The sequence below is a fragment of the Pteropus alecto genome, unplaced genomic scaffold (genome assembly GCF_000325575.1).
Source record: "Pteropus alecto unplaced genomic scaffold, ASM32557v1 scaffold22, whole genome shotgun sequence".
NCBI lineage: Eukaryota > Metazoa > Chordata > Mammalia > Chiroptera > Pteropodidae > Pteropus > Pteropus alecto.
The window spans coordinates 302,377-325,719 of record NW_006434839.1 but is presented as its reverse complement, the minus strand read 5'-3'; the positions used below and the strand labels follow the sequence as shown (position 1 = coordinate 325,719).

General features: G+C 46.0%; 2 protein-coding genes, 1 long non-coding RNA gene and 1 pseudogene across 14 annotated transcripts in view; 2 read left to right on the top strand and 2 right to left on the bottom strand.

Annotated features, from left to right (window-relative positions):
* Positions 1-1,009, bottom strand: part of EPHA1 (EPH receptor A1) — a 15,653-nt gene extending 14,644 nt beyond the window's left edge. The window contains exon 1 of the mRNA XM_025045902.1: positions 663-1,009. The gene's annotated coding sequence lies outside the window, so the exon portion shown is untranslated. The remainder of the gene's footprint in view (positions 1-662) is intronic.
* Positions 1,010-1,105: 96 nt separating this feature from the next.
* Positions 1,106-5,684, top strand: LOC112478690. 3 transcript variants are annotated; one of them, XR_003045927.1, is made up of 4 exons: positions 1,106-1,710; positions 4,017-4,171; positions 4,848-4,949; positions 5,045-5,684. It is a non-coding gene; the product is annotated as an uncharacterized LOC112478690 (long non-coding RNA). The 3 variants fall into 3 exon arrangements; XR_003045926.1 differs by having other exon boundaries at positions 4,017-4,297; XR_003045925.1 differs by having other exon boundaries at positions 4,017-4,949.
* A 6,647-nt stretch (positions 5,685-12,331) lies between these two features.
* The window catches only part of LOC102894895 (olfactory receptor 2A14), a 311,951-nt gene continuing 300,939 nt past the window's right edge, over positions 12,332-23,343 (top strand). For all 10 annotated transcript variants that reach the window (XM_025045874.1, XM_025045876.1, XM_025045873.1 and 7 more), the window contains exon 1: positions 12,332-12,854. The gene's annotated coding sequence lies outside the window, so the exon portion shown is untranslated. The remainder of the gene's footprint in view (positions 12,855-23,343) is intronic.
* Positions 14,568-14,955, bottom strand: LOC102894474 (annotated as a pseudogene).

Genomic DNA, 23,343 nt, shown 5'->3' with positions numbered 1-23,343 from the left:
TGGGGGGCGGGGCCGGCGCCGGGGGCGGAGTCCCGGCCTCACCTGGATCACCTTCTTAAAGGGACAGTAGGGCAGGAAGGAAACTTGTTAGACAGGTAATAAACTTCAAAAACCGGAGGCGTCTCGACTGAAATGAGACCGCGGGCGCCGCCTAGTGGGTGGGGTTAGGAATTGACTAACCCGGTCCTCGTTCTAACCCTACCAACCTAGTCCGGATCAGCTTTTAGCCTAATTCTACCTGGGCCTGGAACTATACACCCTTGTATTCCTCCCTCTCCCTTACTCCCTTGCTGTAGCAGACGCCGGGGGAGGCAGGCGCTTATGCTCTCGTAGGGGAGGCTTAGATGACCATAATGCAAGGAGGGGTACAACCCTCCTAGAAGCACCTAGAAGGTTGGAAGAGCAAGCAAACCCCGGCAGGTGGGGCACTTCAGGTGAGTCTTCAGGAAGTAGGCGTTTTGAGTTGGATTTTCAGTGGCAGAGATTGAGAAAGACATGAGCAAGGGCCTGAAGGCTGGGCGCCTCAGGGTGCGTTCTGGGAGTGGTGAATGGACCAGTCTGACTGCTGGGGCACAGGATTTGTCTTGGGATCCAGGCAGAAAGGCAGGTGTGGGCCAGAGCTGGGAAGGTCTTGCTAAACACCTTAAGGAGTTTGAACCTACCATGCACTTTACAGAGCAGACGGGAGGGACAAGAGGAGCTGAGGGCAAGTGGTAGAGCAGCGAGGGAGCCAGCTGGCTTTCGCTCCGTCAGGCGGTGTCAACCCGTGGCTTTCTCATTGTCTTGGAGACTGCCCTACATTATGTTTAATAGCTGCTTATTCAGTTTCTACTTCCCATGCATGAAACCTGAAAAGCATCAAAGAAGAGTAAGACAGTCCTTGCCCGAAACAGACTATAAATCTGAGGAGTGTTGGGGGCTAGGGCATAAAGCAGCACGCAGGTGACTAAAACGACAGGCAGGAGTGGACCCCAGTGAAGGTGCAGAACAGGGGGGACAGTGGCTTAAAGGAGAGTGATGCATTCACTGAGGACCGGCAGCGGATGCCGCTCACAGGGCCCCTCCTTCCCACACCCCTCCCTGGCTCCATCCCATTTGGGTGAATCATTCATAGTTTTTCTATTATTTAAGTTGTTGCATGTTTTGGTCATTGTGGAGGAAGGGAGGTGGTGCGTTCTAGGTGCTTATTTTATTTTCGGAAAGTAATACTTCTCATGTGTGTGTGTGTGTGTGTATAATGTCCCGACCCAGACTATCCTCACTGGCATAAATAAATAAGTGTAATTCGTGTACACTGGTTGGAAAATTCACGTCGAACAGAAAAGAAACAGAACAGGAAGTGGAATCGTCCCTCCTCCCACTCTCCAATCACTGTCCCCAAAATTTACCCTCATCAGTGTTCCTTGTGATTCTCCCAGGACTTTACCCCCTCCGTACACACCATCGTGTGTCTCCCACTACTCTGCATACATACAAGCTCTTAGAATGTAGAGCTAGTGGGGTCGCGGGATCCAGCCCTGTGCACCAGGGGCCCCTCCTTCTGATGCAAGGACTTTGAGGAGGAGGTGGAGGCCCCTGCGGGCTCACTGGGGTCAGAGCTTTGTGATTTCAGCAGGGAGGAATGGGCGAAGGGTGCACGGCCAACAGAAGGGGGGAAATGGAGCAAGCTCTGGACAATTGCTGCTAGGAAATCAGCCAGACTGTGGTGAGGTAATGCGTGTACACGGTGCTGTAGTTTGTTAAAGTTACAAGACCCTGGAGACTCAAGGGGGTGGGGTAGGGGGGTGTTCCCCCAAGGAGAGGTGGAGTCCGAGTGAGTCTTCGCTTTTGTTGAAGATTGCTTCTCTGTCCTGGGTCTGGAAGCCTTGCAGAGGGGGGAATGAGAGCACACCTTCTAGCTCCATCCAGCATGATTCCAGTTGACAATTCCTCATTCCGTTTGCTGTGGGAGGAGGCACGCCTTCCATCCGGCCTCTGTCCTTAACCAGCAGTGCAGCTTTTGTCGAGTTATTTACACTCTCTGGACCTGAGTTTCCTTAAACCGGGGTGATCTCTGAGGCCATTTCCAGGAAAGATGGTGGGGTCCGGAGTCAGTAGACTTAGCCCAGCTCTTTCAGCCGGCATATGCCGCCTCTCTGTTTCCTTAGCTATGAAGTGGCAGTCACCATGTCCCCCTCACAGGGTGGGCATGATGATGGAAAGCAGTGGGGGAGGAGCGTGCTTCGCTCTCTGTAAGGTACTGAACAAATGTCGATGCGCTGAGAGAATGATGGAGGCTGCGGGAGGCCGACGTTTTGCCTCCCGCAAATGCGCCTTTTGGGATATTGATTTTGAGCTGGTTATTGCCTGCCTGAAGGAGTTCAACCAGGAAAACCTGCTCACCGGAAGGGAGCGTAACCTTAGCACCAGAACATAAACGAAATGTGGCAGACGGGGAGAAATCTAGCAAGCCTGCTTGTCGAACTTCCCTCCATGTCCCATTGCTCCTGGGTGGGCCTGCGAGAATCTGTTTAGCCACGGTTACTCTTTTTTTTTGAATTGCCTGCTTTCCTTTTAAAATCTCAGACTCCTGCCCTGTCCCCTTCTCCTTTGTCCAAAATGGCAGGTAAACCTCCACTGTCCGATGCATCTTCAGGTATCATATTCTTATGGCATCCCCGCATGTGCATCCATAATAAATTTTAGACATTTTCTCCTGTTAATCCTCTTCATGTTAATTTGATTATTTGCCTGGCTAGAGGAACTTAGAAGGTGGGAAGAAAGTTATTTTTTGTGCCCCCACAATGGTGTGACTTACCGAGGTTCTCCTTACTGAGGCCACTTGGGTGGAACAACCTCTACGACTGAAACACCCATTTTTTTCCTTTTAAAAGCAACTATTATTACAAGATAATTTGCATAAAATAAGTTGCACCCAGTCCAAGCATACAGTTCAATGGGTTCTGACGAATGCACACACCCTGGTAACCTCCGCCTTGGTCAAGTTACGGGACACTTTCATTCCTCAAAAATTGCTCCTGTCCCTTTGCAGTCGATTACAACGCTGGCCTCACGCTTGCTGTCAGGGTAGATAAGTTTTGCCTGATCCAAAATTCCACGTAGTCTTCTGAGTCCAGCTTTTCCCCTTCAGCTTGACACCCCCTCCCTCCCCTGCCGCCCACCCGTGTTGCGGACATTAGCAGTTTGCTCCTTCTGCTTGCCGACCAGTATTCCCTGAGCGGGGGCCCTAAGACATCCTTTGACCATACAAGTCAAGACCAGAAGGTCTTCCTCTGCTCCGCTCTCCCAGGGGCCATGGGCCTCTTAGCTGACGGAGTAATCCGGAGGGACACCTGACTTCTCTCTTAGGTGGAGAACACGCAGGTCATCTGGCTCTGCTCTTATCGTGCAGTCGGGAAGGAAAGCCTGCACGTCCCGACAGCCTGGCCCCGGCTTGCTCCCGCAGCCCCAACCTTAACGCAAGCCTGTTTACGTTGTCTCCCTCAACCCCAGCTCTGACCCCATCTGGCTTCTTGCTGACCTGGGATAGGATGGAGTCCAACCAGCCTGGGTCAAGGTCGTGTATGTCCGTCCATAAGACTCTGGTTAAAATTCTGCTTAACCAGGCGGGTAACCCAGGAAGCTGCCGGCAACGCTGTGAAAGTGTCAGTGCAAATTAGTTTATCAGACTAGTGTCATGTGCCCTAGCAAGGGCCCGTGTGGATGGGACCATGACGGCTTTGTCTGGGCCACATCGGACTGGCCTGCACTTGTAGGCAGCAGGCGCAGGAGACGGTGTGGGCAGCGCGGAGGGAAGAAACAGCCCTGTGCACGGCGTTCGGGTAGACTTTGCACATCTTTGATCATCAGGCTGGTTCGGTCCTCCCCTTTCCTTCTGTCTGTGCTCTCTCCTATCTGGTCTCTGATCCTGCTCTCAGGCCAGGCAGCAGGGGCGGGATAATCACAGCCACCGTTTATTACGGCACCTACGCAGGCTGCCGGCCCTTCACATGCAGTGTTTTATTTCCTTCTCACAGCAACCCTTTGAGGAAGGTATCATCAGCCCCATTTTCTAGATGACAAGACCCGAGGCACAGAGAGCTGAAGGTACTTGTTCAAAGTCACCCCGTTGCAGAGCCAGGATTTGAACTCAGTTCTGTCTGACTTTGGGGTCTGTTACCCCCACTCAGAGGTAATGAACATGGGGAACGCCAAACTTTTGTTTTATGCCCCACCTCCACCCATCATCCGAGGGTAACCAGTATCCTGTCTTAAAACGCCATGGATTAGTTTTGCCCATTTTCAAACTTTATAAAAGGTAATCATATGTGTATTATTTGGTGTCTGAGTTCTTTCATTTAGTCATGTTTGGGAGATTTATTCACGTGGTTTGTGCTGATTCAATCTCATTGCTGTATGCTATTCCATTGTATAAAGAACACCTTATTTTTAAAGACCTCTTGACTTGTGGTTAAACATTCTACACTTGAATTGCTCTACTGGGCAACTCCCGTGGTTTATCTGGCTAGTCTGGGTGTCTCTGAAAGAGGCTTAATCTTCCCAGAAGGCACTTCGTTTTTAAAAAAGACTTTTTGTTAGCCCCATGGCTCCTTAACTGCTTAAATACATGCAGAGGAGGTCTGTGAGCAATGTCGCTGGGCCCAGTGATCCCCCTCCAACTGTCCCCTTGCATGCCCCTTTATTCCTCTAAGTCACTTTGCCAAGAAGATGACACCTGATCGTGTTTAGGTAGCTGCAACCCTTATTACCAGAAATAGGACAGTTTTGAGATCAAGGCAGTTTGAAGTTTTCTCTGAGATATCAGGAGCGAAGGTACCTATTAGAAAGTTTAATGTGTCTCTTAATAGCCGTGTGATCTTGGGCAAATCATCTAGCTTTTTTGAGCCTCAGCCTCCTCATCTGCACCGTGGGGGAGATGGCGACAAACATAGGACCTCACAGCCGATGAGGTGAGTGTCAGTGTGGTAAGGCATGCAAGCAAAAGCTCCTGGTACCACCATACAGTTAAAGATGCATCTTTTCATTTTCATGTCCTCCTGTTCAGGGTTATTTGCAAGATGGGTCTGAAGACTCAAGGGAAAGAAATGTCTACTGAAGGAGAAGACCGAGTAGCTTCAGCCCCTGAATTCAAAGGAGTGTTTGGCTGAAGCTTGGATCTTAAGAAGAAGCAGAAGAAGCGTCAAGAAACAGCTAGGAGAAATCACTCGATCCACTTAGATGATGCGCATTATGGGCGTAAATGCCACTCAAATGCTTTCGAGACATACGGTGGTTCTCCCTGCATGTGTTTCTTTTTTCCTCTTCTTCTTTTTTCGTTTTTCTTTTCTTTTTAAAAAAATTCCGCCTCTATCTTTGCAACATTAAAATCCTCCAAAGCATTCTGTTTGTTTTAGGGGCAAGGGGGTGGTAGAGAAGCTGTGAGCCTGCATTGCATTCTAGCCTGGGCCGAGGAGAAGGGGAGACTGGGGTTGAGGAAGGGACAGTGAGTGGCAGCCACGCAGGAGGAGACGCGTTGTTCCTGGAGCCGATGGGAGAGGCAAAGGGATGTAATGGGAGTTCGCTTGGGGTCATGCATTACATCCAAGTGTGTATTTCAGTACGACCTTCACCTCAACACCGTCTGCGCCCCCATTCTTAACTGAGCACACGCCAAGGTAAAAATAAAACCAATTCACAGTCCTATACTATTTGGTTTGATTTCTGGAGTGGCGACTGGAAAATGCGGAGGGGGTCGGGCGCATGAAGCGGCGGCGACTCAGAACCCCTCATGCTAACATTCGTGTGTGTCTCAGGAGCAACCATTGCGTTCCTCCCTTGACTTGTCTGTGTGGCTGTCGGAGGAGGCACTGTGGCTAACTGCAGAGATTAAAATGCTGCACGAGTCCCGGGCAGATAGGAGGGAGGCAGGGGAAGGAAGGGAACAAACGTGGCTCAGGGAGCTGGGGCACGTCAGACATTTAATAAGAGCAAGCTGAGACAAGTGCGGAGCGCCAGAACCTTCTGCGAGAGGAGCATTAACTTGGTCCTTGTCAGAGAACGTTTGCTGGTTAGCCGGCGGGGAGAGAAAAAGTGGTAAACTAGCCGTATTAGAAAGTCAATTTTAGTGTGGCTAGTATGGGAGAAGACAGGGCTGAAACTGGCAGCTTCGTCTTCCAGATTAGGCTCACACCGTTTATTTGGAAAACTTACGTTTTTATTGCTGGTCTAGGCTGGGAGTTCTGGGGAACTAACCACCGAGGGCTGAATGTAGATTTGGCATAACCCACACTCACAGTTTTAAGTTACTGGTCTGGAGGTAACATCACACTGTTGTCTTATAAAAGACGTATTTGGTGAATATGAGCCCTATTCATTGAACATGAATTCGATTCCTTTTAAGTTTTGCTTTGAAGGAGTTTTTTATGAAGAGATTGTAAATAGGGCAATCTGTAATTTCTTCTAACAAGTTCTAGTTAGAAAGTTATTGTTTTCAATGTAAACATACAGAAACATACACATTTGAACATTCATATCCCAGCCACTTCTTTTAAGAAATGAATGTGTATTTCTCCAAATACATACCTGAGTCTGGAAGGGACCCAGGCCTTGGGTCATAAAGTCTCGGTGCCACCTGGTGAGGAAAGCAGGTGACTGCATGTATAACTTCAAATTTCAGGTATGCTATTAAACAGGTATGATTACTGTTTATAAAATCTCAGAATAGCATGGGACTATCAACGCGATATGAAAGTGGCAGCCATTTTCGCGTGTTCTCATCGTTAAGTGGGTGGGCTGTAAGCTAGCTAGTGGCTTTCTTAGCTTGCAGTGCCATCCCAGTAATCGTAGCCTCAGACAGGAGAAGAGCCAGGTGGGCAAAGAATCGAAGGAGAGGAGGGAATGTGCCATGCAGGTGGCAGGGAAGAACGACCAGCAGCGGAGAGGAGGGAGAAGGAGATAAGCTTGGACTTGGACTTGGCGTTGGTGGCAGCTTACAGCAGATTTGCAGTGGGATGAGATGTAGCCACCTTCTCCTCTTCGTAGAGAGCTTTCTAAGAAACGAAGTCCTGAGGTGGTGTTTTGGAGTCAGATGCTCGGTTTTCTTGGAAGGATGGGATGGGTGCCAAGGACCCATGACCAGGTCAGTCTTTTCGTTTTGCTCTGCTGCTTGTCACCTGGTACGAGAGCGAAACGAATGAAGATTTCACCTGCACTGACAGTTTTTCTTTCTCTCCGTTGAATGTGGTCGATTCTTGCCAGCAGCTCCTCTAAGCCCTGTGTTTTGCCCTATGCTCCTGCTCTGTGACATGGGTGGTGTGCTACACCTCCCAACAATCCAGCTGGATTGAAAACAGAGGTCACCACCTCCCACTCCTTTGCCAGAGGTGTGCATCCGTCCAGGAGCGGCGGCGAAGGTAACTCAGTTCTTTACCTGCCTTCTATTCCCTGGCGAGGATTTGTGTTTGTCTCCTGTTCCTTTGTCACTTTTTCTAACTTGAAACACATCCCTCACTGTCGTTTTGCAATTCTCAGAACCAAAAAGCAAACCAATAGGATGACAGAATGCCATTAACCTTGTCATTATCATAATTATCGTTTCCTTGATCTCTAAGACTCTTAAATAATTGTAACTGGCCCGTGGGGACAGCAGTGAACAAGCATGATAATTGTCCCAAAACTCTCTTGGTCCTTAGGGAGTGGAGAGTTTGATACCAAGAACCATGGACACTTACATGCGATGGAAGTGACCAAGTGTCCTGACTTTACTGCATGAATTCTCACTTCCTGCTGCCTTTGAGCCTCGCTCCTTCACTAGCTGTGAGACCCTAGACAAGCTGTTTGAGCTGTCCTGGCTCCGAACGGGGATAAGAAGACCTCACCTGAAGGTGGAGAAGACCACGTGATCTCCTAATGGCCCTGCCAGTATTAAGATCTATAATTCTACGAATGCCGTTTATGTGAAGTTCCCAGAAACAAAGTCAAAATCAATCCGGCATAATTTCAGAATTCCCACTCTCCATGGAAGTGTCCTAAGGAGGCAATACTAAAGAAGTGAGACAGTTTCTAGGTCAGAACACAGGTCTTTAAAATGTACGTCTCTATGTAGAAAGTTGTAATGAGGCTTCCTCTGCACGCCTCCCCAGGTGGCTCTGAGACAGACATCGAGAACTCCTTTGGAGGTTTTGTACGAGACGGAGCTGTGCTAAGCACTTCACGTACATGCCATTTAATCTTTATGAGAACCCTGAGGGGCATGCTTGTTGACAGCTCAGGTTATATACAGCTAGTAATGGTAAAAGTGACCTTCCAACCCAAATGGTCACACTCTCACTACGTTCAATGCTCATCTTTTTGTATTTACGTGAAGAGCGCGTTAGTGATAGCTAGGTCCTGGGGAGTCTGGGAACATTGTGTAAAGAAACAAAGATGCAGTAAGGAATGCCACCTAACTGGACACCTGGATGGCAGGGAACTCCATCCAGGTTTGGAGAGAGTGAAGGTGTGTGAGCTATCAAGGACGCTTCCTCAGGTGTCCTGAGCTACTTGTGTCAAGTGTGTCTCCTGAGGGGAAAAAGGCTGGTGTGATCACTTGAAAACTTGACTCTTTGAGATGGTTAGAAACAGCATGTTCCTCGGAGGTGGGACTGCTCCTCTAATTCTAGGAGCTGCAGGCTGTGGGTGGCGACCCGAGGACATGGGCAGCGGCCAGGACAGACGGCCCGGACAGACAGCAACAGCAGGAGCCCAACAGCTGTGGGAGCAGAACCCTGCACAGCTGTGTGGGGGCGTTTAAGCCCAGGGGAGCTGGGTGTGGAGGTCCACAGACCAGGCTGGCAGGGCACACAGAGCCTAGTGCCATTGTGATGCGTCATTTGTCCCCCAGGCCTTTGGGACCGGGAGATATAACTGTGACTTTTGCATATAAGTGGATCTTATAGGTTTAGAGCCTCTTCCACCCAACAGGCCTATATAAATGTCCTTTTTTTTTTACCAAAGGCGGCTTCCAAGTTGGTTTTTGGACCCAATATTGACCATAAGCCCAGTGAGATTCAGGGAGGGGCACTTTAGCTGGCCATAGCCCTTGAGACTGCTGTGATTTAGTCACATGGGACTGTGGGATGAGGTGTTCACTTCTACAGAGTGCATTGAGCCCCCTCCACCCTACGGTGATGGCAGAAGGCCCAGGAATCCTCCCTAACCCTCCTCTGATGCCCCTACCCGCTTTCTGTTATGTTTCTGGGGTCTCCCAATGCTTTGTAGGGTCTTGGTCTGGAACGGAGGAAGGGAGCTCCGTCTGGCTCAGTGCCATCTCATCTGTGCAGGAAATTGGCCTTTGTCTCCTGGGTATAAAGCCCAAAAGCTGGGAGAAGGTTTGGGGCCTCCCTTTGGCTCACGGTGATAATGCAGTATGTTCTCTGGAGTGGCTCACCTTTGGGTTGGAATGCCCACCTCCCACGGGTGCAGACTCAGTGGAGGGCCCCACTTGAACTAGGTTGGCACCCAAGGGGAAGTGCTTTCTCTTCCTGTCTCCCTTGCAGAAGGAAGCAGGATTCCAGGCGGGGCCTCACTGTGGCGGGCTGAAGTTCAGGCCACGATCACCGGGTGACCACTGTGAGAGCTCCGGCATAGCTTTTTCTCCTCAGCAATTCTTTAAAAATTTTTCTTATTTTAGGAATTTTAAGTGATGTAATGAACATCTGTGTACTTTCTCTCTGTACCCATTCAAGCATTACAAATAGAGCAGAAAACCCACCCTGATTTCATCCCTTTGTTATATCAGTTGATTTTGTAAACTTTTGGTCATTTTCTCCATGCATTTTTCTCTCTATATGTATATTACATATAATGTGATTTTGCGCATATATGTTTATATAATTGATATCAACTGGACATGCCGTATAAATTTCTCTGAAACAGCTTTCTTAACTCAACTATGTGTCTTAAAGATTTTTCGATATCAGCATATACAGATTTAGCTAATCTTTTTAAATGGACTTCTGAAACTTAATTATATGTCCTTTACAACAACGTAGCTCAAAGTTAATTTAACTCGTAGAATGTTAAGTTGAGCATTTTATTTTTGTAACTGTCTTTGGAATGTCATATTTTCTTAGTCTCTCTAATGTTTGCCTGCTTCCATGTATTTACTCACTGCTGCCTGGTGGTAAATAAATATTACCAGGAATAGGAGAAGCAAGGAGATGACAAAACACTTGTTACTTATTCTAAACAGCATTCATTCATGGTTCAGAAATTTGAGATTCGGTCACTGAAAAACGGCAAGTAGGTAAAGCTGGTTTCTTTTGGCCCCATGAGGCAGTGGAAATCGTTGTGAAGTGACCTGGAGTCCGATCAGATCGTCCATTCAGGGCAAAGGCAGAGCTGCCGCAGCCTCGCTGTATTGTCCTGGGCATGGGGGGTGGTGTGTGTGGGGAACACAGGCACAGACAGTGTATCTGACAACAAAAAACAAACTCTGGAGTGCACATATGGCATCCTTAAATCTGATTAAATGAGAGAATGATGTAGGTGAACGCCCTGAGCTTAATGTCAGCCACTTACTAGGTTTTCAATGGATGCTGGTTCAATTTGAGATGTATTTCTCTTCTAGAACTCCCTACTTAATACCTTGTGATTTAAAAAAAAAAAAATACACACACACACACACATATTTTTTCTCCTCTTACTTTTATTACCATAGTCTGATGGGGAGAAACTAAATAATCTACTAAGCTACCTATCTCTTCTATTTGCTGTGGATCCTTGCTTGCTTACCCAGTGTTCCCGCAGCCATTCTATAATCCTGTCAAAGGTGTACTTTGTTGGAAACTACCATGCAGCCACACCGAAATCCGTTTCCTTCTTTTCTGCACGTGCAGACAAAGCGATGGGCGTTTTCAGTGGGGATTGTGGGGCCAGGGGGGAGCTGGGTAAGTGGGAATGCTTTTTTAATTTCTCTTCTCCATGGAGTTTGAGAGGGAATGTGTGAGCTTCCGCACGCTTTTAGGAACTTAGTGGGTGCTGTGCTACGTTCTTCGTTTGCCTCTTTTTTTTTTTTAACCCCCAATCTCCGGCACGGTCACACTGCGTACTGATAGTGTACGCAGGTCAGCACATTTCGGCTTCCTCCTAAGAAATGTTTCACAATCCAATGCTATCAACACTCCCCTCACCCTCGCCCTCCAGGAAGGCGCATGATGATGACTGGTGGGTGGGGACTGTTTGAGGCTCTTAGGAAGAACAAGATGAGGGAGGGGGGTGATGGAGAGAAGAAAATTAGAAAAAAATTGCCATTTGAAAAATGGAAGTCTTAGAGCATGATTTTTTTTTTTTTTTTAAGCCGGATGATTAAGCCATTTTAGAAACATGACTCATATACTGACTTCTGCCCTTTCTTCCTCCAAGTGATTATGAAAAACACATACTTGGAAGATTTTAATAAAATTATGAGTAATATAAGATCATTATAATTCCTGTTTATGGAGGACTTCAGTCCAATACTCGATTCCAAGAGGAAAATGGATATGCTTCTAGGAGGCACTGCCATTTACAAAAACCGAGGAAGACTAATTTGGCTGTTCTGTGCCTGTAGCCCTCTCCCTGTTGCTTTTCCTCATTTTTTATTCTTAAGAGTTCATCGAAGTTGTATATGCATCCAATTTAAAGAGCCAGATATTTCTACTAGCTTGTTTTGCAAAAACACTGGTTCTTGCTCCTACTCTTTCATTCCCTTCTTTCCCAAGAAAACATTTCATTTCCTTTAGCTGGTGTGTGCGTGTGTGTTTGTGTGTGTTTATGCCTTTGTATCTAAATTATATGCTTGTATTTTTACTTATGATTTTTCAGTCTTGGGCCCACTTTTCACTATGAGATATGAAACTTCGTTCTTCCTCACCCATTCCCATCACGCTTTTCAGTGTAGTTTTATTCTGGTGTTGGCTAAATCAATATTCAGTGTTTAAAATTATAATGACTGCGATGTAATAAGAAATAGCTGTTTGGTCTCTACCTGCAGTTCCCCACACAGAACTCCTAAGACCCTTGTAATTTCCTGAATGGCGGGATACCACGAGTATCTTTTATTCAGACACATTCGACCCTTGAACAACATGGGAGTTGCGGGGCCAACCCCCCGCAACACACCCAGTCGAAAAGCCACATATAACTTTTGACTCCTCCTCAAAAAACTTAACTACAGTTGGCCCTTAGCATTTGCAGATTCCACCAAATACAGAGTTTCAATCCCAGGGTGGGAATTCGCGTGTGGGAATCTGCTGTTGGGAATGTGAAAATACTGTTCTCCATCCTCGGGTGGTTGGCAGTCCGGGGCTGGGAAACGCGGTTGCGAATCTGCTGCTGAGAATGAGAAAACACTGCCTTCTCTCCGCGGTTGGTTTACTCCCCGGATGTGAAACCTGCGGACACGCAGGGCCGTCGAGGAGGAAAACAAAACAAAACAACAACCATGTACAAGCGGAGCCGACTCTTATGTTTAAGGGTCAACGGTACATGGTCTTTGACTCCAGTTCCTGACACAGGAGCTTCTAAAGTCCATGGGATGGCGGTGTGACAGGAATGTCTTTTCTGAGCTAACGAGATGACAGGCTGAGTGGTGGCGGGGGCGTTGGGACGTCTGAGGGGCTGGAAACTGAGTGAATCGCTCGTGGCCCGTGAATGAATCATTCATACCTACGTGATGGAACCTCTAGAAAAACTCTGAACAAAGGGGTACAGAGAGCGTCTGGGTTGGTGAACACATCTACACGCAAGAGAGTGGGGACCCCAGCTCCACGGAGACGAAGCCCTCTCACGGAACCTTCCAGACCTCGCCCTTGGTCCCTTGGTCCCTCTTCATTCAGCTGTTCCTCTGAATGAACGTGAGTAAGGTGTTTCTCTGAGTTCTGTGAGCCGTGATAGCAAATGACTGAACCTGAGGAGAGGGGAGCATGGGAGCCCCAGTTTACAGCTGGTTGGTCAGACATACAGGTGATAAACTGGGACTTGCCACTGGTGTCTGACGTGGTGTCCTTAACCGGGGCATCTGCACTACATTCAAGCAGTGAGTGTGGGAATCGAACGGTGGGACACCAGGTTGGCGTCTGGAGAGTGGCGACTGTTCGCGGTGGGACAAACTCTTGCACATGTGGGAGCAGAGGTGTTGTGAATAGGAAAACAAGTTTTCTTTGAATGACAACGTTACGTGCTGTTCTTGATGGAGACGTGTAATTAAACATTTCCCTTTTGTCTCCCGGACACGTTTTCGTTTTCTGTTAATTGCCTCGTTCAGTTTGCTTTTGCTCTCGAGCTCTTCATCAGTGGGCTAAATCCTTCTCGATGACTGTGGATGCATCCGGTGTTCTAGGATTTCATTTGCCTGAGAAAGTTTCTCCTGGAGCCTCTTGTCCTGCTCCGGTCTGGACTTGTCCCCATGCTTGGTGCACTTTCCTTCATCCCGAGATCTACCTTTCCAAGTGTCCTTGGTTCGTACCTCGCTCTCATCTTGGATCCTGTGCTGCGTGTATCCTGTGTCTCCCTTTATCATGGTATACTCACTTGTTCTGGAAAAGCATATTCAACAGTATGCTTGAAATTTTCCCCCGAAAAAGAGTACATAAAAAGTAACCTTTTTGGAGACTTGGCTTGCTTGAAATTTTTTATTTTGCCCTTGCACTTGAGTATCCAGTTGCAGAATTCTAGGTTAGAGATCATTACTTGTTGTCTTTTAGCTTCTAAAATTACCTCGGAAAAGCGTTAAACCACTCTAATTCCTAGTATTTGGAATTTGGTCTCCCCTGCCCCGTTTCCTGCTCTAGAAGCTTGTAGGATCTTCTCTTTATATTTAATGTTCTGAAATTTTATGATGATGGGCCAGATACTTGGAGAGTCCTTCTCTAAGGAAAACCCAGATCTTTTAGTCCTGGAAAATTTTCTTCAATTGCCACTTGACATTTTTCTGCAATTCATTGATTATTTCTCCATTTTTAGAATCCCGATGACTCGGATATTGGATATCCTGGATTGGCATTTGCTTGTTTTTCACCTACTTCTTCTTTTTTTTTTTTGCTCTACTTTCTGAGATTTTCATAAATTTTATATTCCAACTCTTCTATCGAGTTTTTAATTGCAGATATCATGTTTTTAATTCCCAAGAGCTCCTCTTTAAAAAAATTGGGAAGTCCTTTTTAACAACACACTGTTATTTAATATGGTTTTGCTATATTTACTTAATACTCTGAGAATATTGATTTTGTGGGGGGAGGGAAAGGTTTCTTTTCCTTGCATTGCTTTTTTCCTCCAAGTAGCTATTTTGTTTCTTTGTTTTGGTCTTATCTTCCATCTTTTCTCACATGTCCCAAACTCTCTCTCTGTCTCTCTCTTTTTTTTTTTTTTTGCCAGTGTAGAGTAAGGGATGGAAAGGGATTGGACACCCTGAACCCATGCATGGGACTTGTCGACCATAAGCTTGGCTGTAGAGTGATTGGCTGGGCCAATTATTTGAGGATTTGCTACTATCAACGCCTTTATATTTATTTATTTATTTATTTAAGAATTTTTAAAATTTAAATGCAGTTTAGATCAGCATGTCTGGTTCATTTCAGCTCCTTCACTGCCAGATGGGGTGGGGGTGGGGGGCAGGGACTGCTTCAGTTTCTCGGCCTTCTCTTTTTCTGTGATGACCAAGGTATAAAGATATCCGCTGCATCGAATTTTAAACTTCAAATTACCCTTATTTTTCTTGATCTTGACAGATTTGGCATCTTTTCGTCTGGCTGTGAGCAGGAAGTCCTTCATCTCCTCAATTTTGCAAGGCATGGCTTTGAGGGTGGAGAGAGCAGGGGTTGGTACCTCAATTAACTCCCCATACCCTGCATCCCGCCCCAGAGATACGCACAGCAAGCTAATAGCAGTGTCTTTAGATCTTCCTCTTGGAAGGTTCAGGTGCTTGGATAAGACGATACTCATCTCCTACCTAGAGAGTGAAGGCCTGGTGCCAGTGTTCTGGAAGCCAAGTGAATGAAAAGCATTTGTTTACCTAATTTTTCTGTTTTCAGTAAACTCTGGCCTCACATGTGTTTGATATATACCTAGCTCAGAGATCCTGTTTTATCCTCTCCAGAGAATACACTCCCAGTGTTTTCCTGGGGTGAGGGAGGAATGGTTGCCCAGTTATACAGAAGAGAAATGATCTGGGCATCTGAATCTTAAACAGACTTGTAACCAATTTTTACCAAATTGGTTACCTTCAGAGATACCTGGTACTATAAATCCTGAGTAAAAATCAGGTTAGTTCTCGACTTTTCCTGTCGCTTGCGTGGGATTCAGTTTTCTCAGCCCTGCTATGTTTTTGATTCCTCTTTGTCTACTTTCCAGTTTTCCAAATGTTTTTTTTTTTTCCCCTCTCATTCTTTCCATTATTCTGGATTGGTGCCTTAAAGATAATTTCTAAAAATCCCTTTACAGTCAATTTAGCAGAGTTTTGGTGAAGGCGTGAAAGAAGATGCATTGATTCAATCTGTCTTTTTCTTTCTTGGAGACTTTTAATCTAGGACAGCAGTTTTTATTTATTTATTTATTTTGGAGTGGAGTCCTGTCTATAATTGAAATCTTGTGCAGAAGCTTAGTATATAAAGTACTGTAGATATAAACAAAGCTGCTCTGTTTGAAGAGGATATGGTTTATAAACCACTGATTTAGAAGTTGAGTATTATATATCCTTCCAGTAGATGTTAGACATTTGAGTGAAGAGTGTGGCATTATGGAAGGAGCATTGACTTATTCCTTTAGGGATTAATTTTATTGCTTCCAATAGCTCAAATAGTGCAAAACAGAGAGAAAAAAAAACTATTCTAAAATTTTCGAATTGAAATAAAATTGGACTCTGGATCTCCTCGCAGGCTAACTTTATAATCATAAAAATAACTTTAAAACATTGTTTTTTATTTGAATGGAGAATGTATAAATTTTCTTGAATATTAAACAATATTTAACTGTGCTTATATATTTTGATAATTGAGAATGTTGCAATTTCTCACATTTACTTCCAGAAAGCTAAAATTCTGTTTTATACTGGATTGCAGTTAGATCCAATGTTTTATCCAAAATTATTTACCTGAATATATGACTGAGAAGAGATCTCTAGGGCCAGAAAAATAAATATTTAGTGCTATTCTGCATGAAAATGATTATTAAATTTGTACATGATTTAGTTTATATTTACGTGCAGTCTATCCATTCAAAACATTGTTATTTCCTTTTTCCTCTATCTTTTCCTGGCACAGACCATCAGTTACCTGATAAAACCATGGAAAAAAATAGAAGTACAGTAGTGCCCCCTTATCTGCTGGGGATAACTTCCAAGACTCCCAGTAGATGCCTGAAACTGCAGAACGTACTGAATTCTATGTATACCATGTTTTTTTTTTCTATGCAGACATATACTTTATGGCTTCTCTTTGTCGTATCCAAATTGCCAACATTACTACTCTTGCACTTTGGGGCCATTGTTAAGTAAAATAAGGGTGACTTGGACACAAGCACTGTGGTACTGTGATGGTCGAGCTGATAACTGAGATGGCTACTAAGTGACTATGGGCGGGCAGTGTATACCCGGTGGAGACACTGGACAAAGGGATGGTTCATGTCCTGGGCAGGATGGAGTGAAACGGCATGAGATTTCATCACGTTACTCGAAGCTTATGAATGGTTTATTACTGGAATTTTTCATTGCCTATTTTCAGACCATGGTTGACCACATGTTAATGAAACCATAGAAAGCAAAACCGGGGATGGGTGGGGGAGGGCTACTTTATTCATTCACTGAGTATCACTCGAAGGTCCAATAAAGTATGGATACCAAGATTTATAAACCCTTTCAAATGACATATTTGTTTTCATATATCTCTAATATGACCCAGTGCATTTTTGAATGTAATAAAAAATAAAACAGAAACCTCAGAAATCCTTTACTAGCGCAGAGAACCAAAATGAAGGAAGTGCAAGTAGGTCTTTTCGGGATCGTCCATTGGAATCCAGCCTTCTGCTATAATTGGTTTGACACAAGCATCATTTCACAGAGGACTCAGGCATCACCATTTGTGCTACAGGAAAGGATTCATCAGCTTCGTTTGCAGGCATGAGACACCTCTAGAAAAGAGAAACGTGACCCAAACTCTTAGGAAGAACACCTAGTATTTTGATTGCTGTTGCATGTTGGAAGGACTCTTAAAAACAACTAAAAGCGCTGTCCTGCTTGTGGCCTCTTTTGGTGGCAGACGATGAACGGGTCATGGGACCTCTCCAATACATATCTGGTGGAGCACTGAGGGATGGATGACAGGTGCCTGAGGAAGGGTACTTTTTCAACCTTCTTATAGAAGAGCCCCGAAATGCAGGGAAGCATTGACTTTGCAGAGCTGACAACTGTGGAAAAGAAACAGTCACGGGAAAGACTGTTTCTGGCAAAGTATATACTTTGATGACTGTGCAAGTCACATAGGAAGGTTGCCTATGAGCACACAGGGAATACTCTTCCATGTGACCTTGACAGGGTGTGTGTGCCACGGCCTCAACTTGCTTCTCGATGACACCATGAAGCTGGCCTTTCACCAAAGGATTCCAGGAAGAGCCAAAAAATTGTTGAGAAACATGCAGAAGCCACTCATCGCTGCTGAATTCAAGAAGGCAGAGGAAACACGCAAAGAACTAAACCCAGCCACTGAAGCTATGCTGCAGAACTGGTGCTCAGAATGGATTATCTGCTTTTTGATAATCTTTTGAGAGGTCGCTCAACATGATGCAAATGCTTTATTGGAGGGGCAGCCGAATTTTTTTTACTGGAGTTCTCCGCTGTGGTTGTTTATCTTTGTTTTTAGTTCTTTTTAATCCTTCCTAATGGACTGCTCACCTGTGGTCATATAAAGTGGGGGGCAAGGCCATTACTTGTGAGTGGTTTGCGGGGAGGGCTGTGACTCTGGGATCTCTGACATCTGAAGAGGGAACTCCCTTGTGTTCTCCTCCACCCACAGCTCTGCTTTCTTCTCCTCTCCTCTCTCTCCTTTTGCCCCCTTTTCCTTTTTCTTTTTCCACATTCCTGCCTTTTACGACCCTCCTTTGTTGGGTCTTCCCTCATGGCTCCATGAGCCTGGGCTGGCTGATCTGAACCAGGGTCACTTTGTGTGGTCGGTGGTGGAGGCAAAATGTGACGTGTGAAATCATTTTCTAAAAGGCCAGGTGTTCTAACAGGTTGGTTGTTGTTATCTTAAGCATTGTTATGGGACGTGGCTCATCCTACATAAGGCTGTCCCTCCTCGTGGGCTTGTTCTCAGTTCCTCTTGACTCACCACCCACTCTCGCTTCGCTGGCTCCCACTGTGATCTTCACTGGCGATCTGATCTCCCCGCTTCCCATCTGTCTTTCCCTCCTCATCACGACTCATCTACTCTGTCTCATTTCCTCAGAGCTTTCTCAGGAAAGGATCAGTTTTGGTTCGCCAGGTGTTTTGAGGCTGAGGTGTGAATGGCTAACAGACTTGACATTAGCATGTCAGAGAAATTCACGTTTTAACTGGAGACTCCTGAATTCCAATATGGTGCCTGTCAGTGAAATTTTAGGCAGCCCGAGAGATCATTGGAGGACAAAAGGGAAATTTTTCTTTGTGCTTCTAGGACTTGTGCATGTGGGTGACTTCTTACTTCACTCATTCAGAAGGTGGTCCTTAATACAATGTATAAAGACTCCTGAATAAAATATTAACCCAGGACATAAAGGGTCAGGGAGGGTTTGTGATTAGGGGAGGAAGTAAGGATAAAGGCATCTTTTAAGGAAAAATTAAAAAGAAATGGTAAGTTAAGAAATAAAGTGCAAAATATGGATATTTTCAGTCATCCCTGGAGCTTCTGTTAACATTTTCCTGCATCTGGCTCTGATACAGAATAGGCAAATACAGGTTATGCAAATAGAGACAGGGTGTCATCGAGCTGGGAGTGATTTGCATTTCAAGGGAAATCACAGGGATCTTATTTTCAAATCCTGGGGGACTGAAGCTCTTTGCTAGTAGCTAAGCTTTTGCATGAATCCCGGGAGAGAGCTTTCTGGATCTCTGATCTCAAGAGAGTGGCTTGGCCAGACAGGCTGTTTTTCCCTGTGGATGTGTCCCAGCATTCTGGCGTAGAAGCCAACTCTGAGCAGAACCTTCTGAAGAAGACGCCCTCCTTGCCCACGGTGGTCTCCAAGGCCACCTTCTTCCTGGAGTCGTGGGCTGCAGTGCGGCTGAATGGCTTCGTGGTGGCTGTGCTAAGCAGGGAGCGAGTGCAATGTCAGACATTGCCCTCAGGCGACCTGACTGTGGCCAGCCTGGCCACCTACCGGTTCTGCCTGCATGGGATGGCCCTCCTAACAAACCTCCTGACCTCCTTTGAGTTTTGTTCCAAAGTTTACTCTTTCAACATCCCTTGGTCCTTTATCAGCACCCTCACTTTCTGGCTGACTGCCTGGCTGGCTGTCTTCCACCGTGTGAGAAGACCTCATCCTTCTCTCTCCTACATCTTCTTCTGGCAGAAGAGGAGAACTTCTCGGTCAGGGCCTGGGCCATCGCTGGGCTCCCTGATCATATCTGGTCTGACAAGCATCTCATCAGCCACTCGGAATATAGTTCTGGTGCAGGTCATTGCCGCCCAGTTCCCATGAAAACAGCGCCCTGGCTGATAGCGTACAGACCTTCCATGGGCACGTTTTCCTTCCTCATGTGGTGCTTGTGACATCGATCCCGTTCCTCCCGTTCCTGGTGTCCCGTTTTCCTGCTCATGTTCTCACCACACTGGCACTTGGGGCAGATGAGGGACCACAGGGCCCGGGGCTCACACCGAGGCCCTGAAATCACTTGCCTTCTTCCTCATCTTCTGCACCTCGTAGTTCCTGTCCCTGGTTATCGTCGCTGTGAAAATCACAACCTTCCGGAATGACTGGCACCAGGCCTGGGAAGTGGTGACTTATGCAGGCATCTGTCTGCACTCCAGCGTCCTGGTGCCGAGCAGCCCCACGCTTAGAAAGGCCCCGAAGACAAGGCTCTGGGAAGCCCTGGGCAAAGGGCGGTTCATCTCAAGTTATCAGTGTCAACAACCACTGTCAATGGACAAGCCCACGAGTGGCAAAGGGCACAAGGTTTGGGCGCTGTCCTTCGCTCCCTCCATTTCTGTCTTTCTTTCCCCCTCCTTCGATGCCCCATTACTCCTTTTTCCCATTCTCATCTCTCCCTACTGCTCCTTCCACTGATCCCAGTCCCTAGCCTTGGTCTCAAGCCACCTTGGACTGGGATGGTGGTGGCCTCATTTCCTCACTGGCCTCTCTCATTCTCTATAGGAACAACCCTAATAATATTCTTTAAGCATCTTTTCAGTCTGTAAACCCTTTACAGAGACCTGTAATGGATGTCGGTCGTCTCTGGTTGACCCGGAGGTGTCGTTTTTTTAATGGTAGCGTCGATTGTCCCACCCCGCTCCCCACGCATTAACTGCCCTCCTCATCACTGCTCTGCTCCCTGCTCAGTCTCTCCGCTCGGCCCAGGAGAGCTTCTTTCCATCTCCCATATGTTCTTCACTCTGACCTGTGGTCGTTTGGCCCTTCTAGAACACCGTTCTTTCCTCTCTCTGCCGTTCTTTGCTGTTTCCTTCTTTTGTGCCCCGCTCATGTCTGATTCCATCTGTGGAGTTTTTGCAGTTTAATCCCATGGAAGGCTGAGGGCGTATGTGAGTTCCTTGCTACTACAGGTCCTATCCAGGATTTTGTGTGTTTGCTGTAGGTTGAGTTAGAAGGAGTTATCGGCTTCTGGCCAACAGATGAGAGGGAAGGAAAACAGAGGAAATTTGCTGCAGTTCTTGATTTTGACAATTCTACTCTTCCTGTCCGCTCACTCAGGCAGTGGACACTGGACACCAGTGCGTAGGATGGTAGTCTCCAATTTGGGGTGTTTGCGTCCTGGAGTGTGTGCAGAATGATCCATTGGATGTGGGAAGAAAAGTGTGGCAACTTCAATTTCCATTTATTTTTATCTCATGTTTTTAATTCCTATTTTTTACATGTGTATCATGATGTACGTAATGTATTGGTAAAGTACGAATACATATAATTAAAATAAATACATATGCATATGGTGGGATGCATGTTCATAATTTTTTTTCTTTTTCTTTTTTAACTGCTGGAGTTCAGTATAAAGAAAGTACAGAGACCAAGAGACTAGAGGAGATTGGGGAAAGCACTAGACATGGTTAAGAGAGATTCCTGTATTTGAGCTGGTCAAAATAAAAGTAATAAATAACAGAATAGAAGCTATAAAGAATTTTCAAATAAATAACCGCATTTGTAGTAAGTTGGCTAACATTCTTGGGAAGCCAAGGCCCCAAAATGTTATGTTATAATGCTAGCTGAAGGCTGAGCTAGGCCAGAGGAAGGAGGAAGCGAGGAGCAGAGATAAGCTACTAGGGGGAGGAGTTTTCATTCAGAAAAAGATGATTAAGGTTTTAAAGGAGGAGATTTCCAAATTGCTGGAGAGGAGGACAGGGCATAATGAGAGGGTGAGGCTGGATAGAGGGACTCGTGGGAAGCTGGTTCATAAAGATTTTTTTTCATTTATTCTCCTTTCCTTCCTTCCTTCCTTCCTTCCTTCCTTCCTTCCTTCCTTCCTTCCTTCCTTCCTTCCTTCCTTCCTTCTTCCTTCCTCCTTTCTTTTTCTTTTCCCTTCCCTTCCCCTCCTTCCCTTCCCTTCCCTTCCCTTCAGCAACCTGAGTGAACTGGTGACTTCCTACAGGGAGGGCAGTAATAAATTGTGTAGACCAAGCCTTGAGAATCCAGCCCCAAGAGGGTTGGGTGGAGGCAGTGAAGGCCAGAGTGTCAGGAGTGTCTGTCCCTTCTGTCCCATCTACTCACCTGTGACACCTGGAAGACTGCCTTTCCCTTTTGCAGAGCCCCAGAACTTTGACGGAATGTCTCGGTGGGAAGCGCATGGTGATGGGGCTCTCACATTCTGTCACATCTCTCCAGCCCCTGAGTTATGCCGGGTCTAGCGGGCTCATCTCAGGAGTTCTTAATTGATTGATGTTCTCAACTTCCCTTTCCTGGGCTGTAACTCATACGAGCCTGGAAACGTTTGGTGGCTCCATCTTGACCAGCTCCAACCCAATATCTCATCTTGACTTTCAAGGCTTTCTATGATCTCTCCTCAGCCTGCCTTATCAGCCCATTCCCTTACGTGAATCCTCTGCTGTAGCCAAATTTCTCTTATTCCCTAGACATAATCACATCATCACCTCCTTTACTGATGCCATGTCTCCTTCCTTTCAATAAACAAGACAACATCTTTGTTGTCTCACAATAAAGGGGCTGCTGCTGCTGCTGCTGCTAAACTCTCCTGAGAATTCTTGGGATGGGAACAGGATGACGCGTAGCATTTAGAACCACAGCCTGAGAAGTCTCTCTGAGACAGAGTACTGGGTTGAGTGTTTCCCACAACAAAGAACCTACTTAGGATTCCCGCCTCTCCCACTTTCATGATCGATCGTACTTATAAAGATTAGCTGTGAAAAATTTTTAATTCTCAGGCTTGGCTTAAGAAGAATGATCTAAATATGAGAAAGCAAACTGCAACAAACAAGTGAAAATCACCGTAAAACACATTGTGTATTTTAAATACAAATGATTATTCACCCTTTGAGATTAACTTAATCTGCACATAATATATGCCCAGCAAATGTTCTTGGTTTATGATAAATACATGAAGGTAGGGTGACGGCCAATACTTAGCTCATTGTTGTAGCCTAATGCCTTTCACAGATCATTATGACTTATGGGATTAACTGTACACCTTTCCCACCATATGAGCCATCAAAGATGTAGAAGGTAGATGAGAGAAGATGGGTTTTCTGTATCCGGTAGGAAACAGCCAAATGTCGTTCAGAGGAACAAGGCGGGGGAAAGAGCAGTTGGGAACTCTATCTCCTGGAGAGCTGAATGAGTTACCTGGGTTCGCTTTCTTCCTTTCCCCAGGAAAGGGAGTGCTCACCATAGCTAGGCCTCGGTGTTGGAAAAACAATTCCTCGTGGACCTTTGTGCCAGGTGGACTGAGAACTGAAGAGAGATGCTGAGTGTTCTGCATTCTGTTCTCTCTTTGTAGGGTTCTCTGCGTGAACCTAGTAGGTTATGGTGCTGGTTAGGAGGTGAGTGGACTATAAAATACTCCCTTACTCTCATATTTCTTGATCCTGAGCCCTCGATATTGCCATATTGACCCAGAACCATTTCTGCTGGCCTATCTCCCTATTACACATCAACCTCCTTAAGCTTACCTGGTGAGTAAGCACTCACTTGATTGCTGAT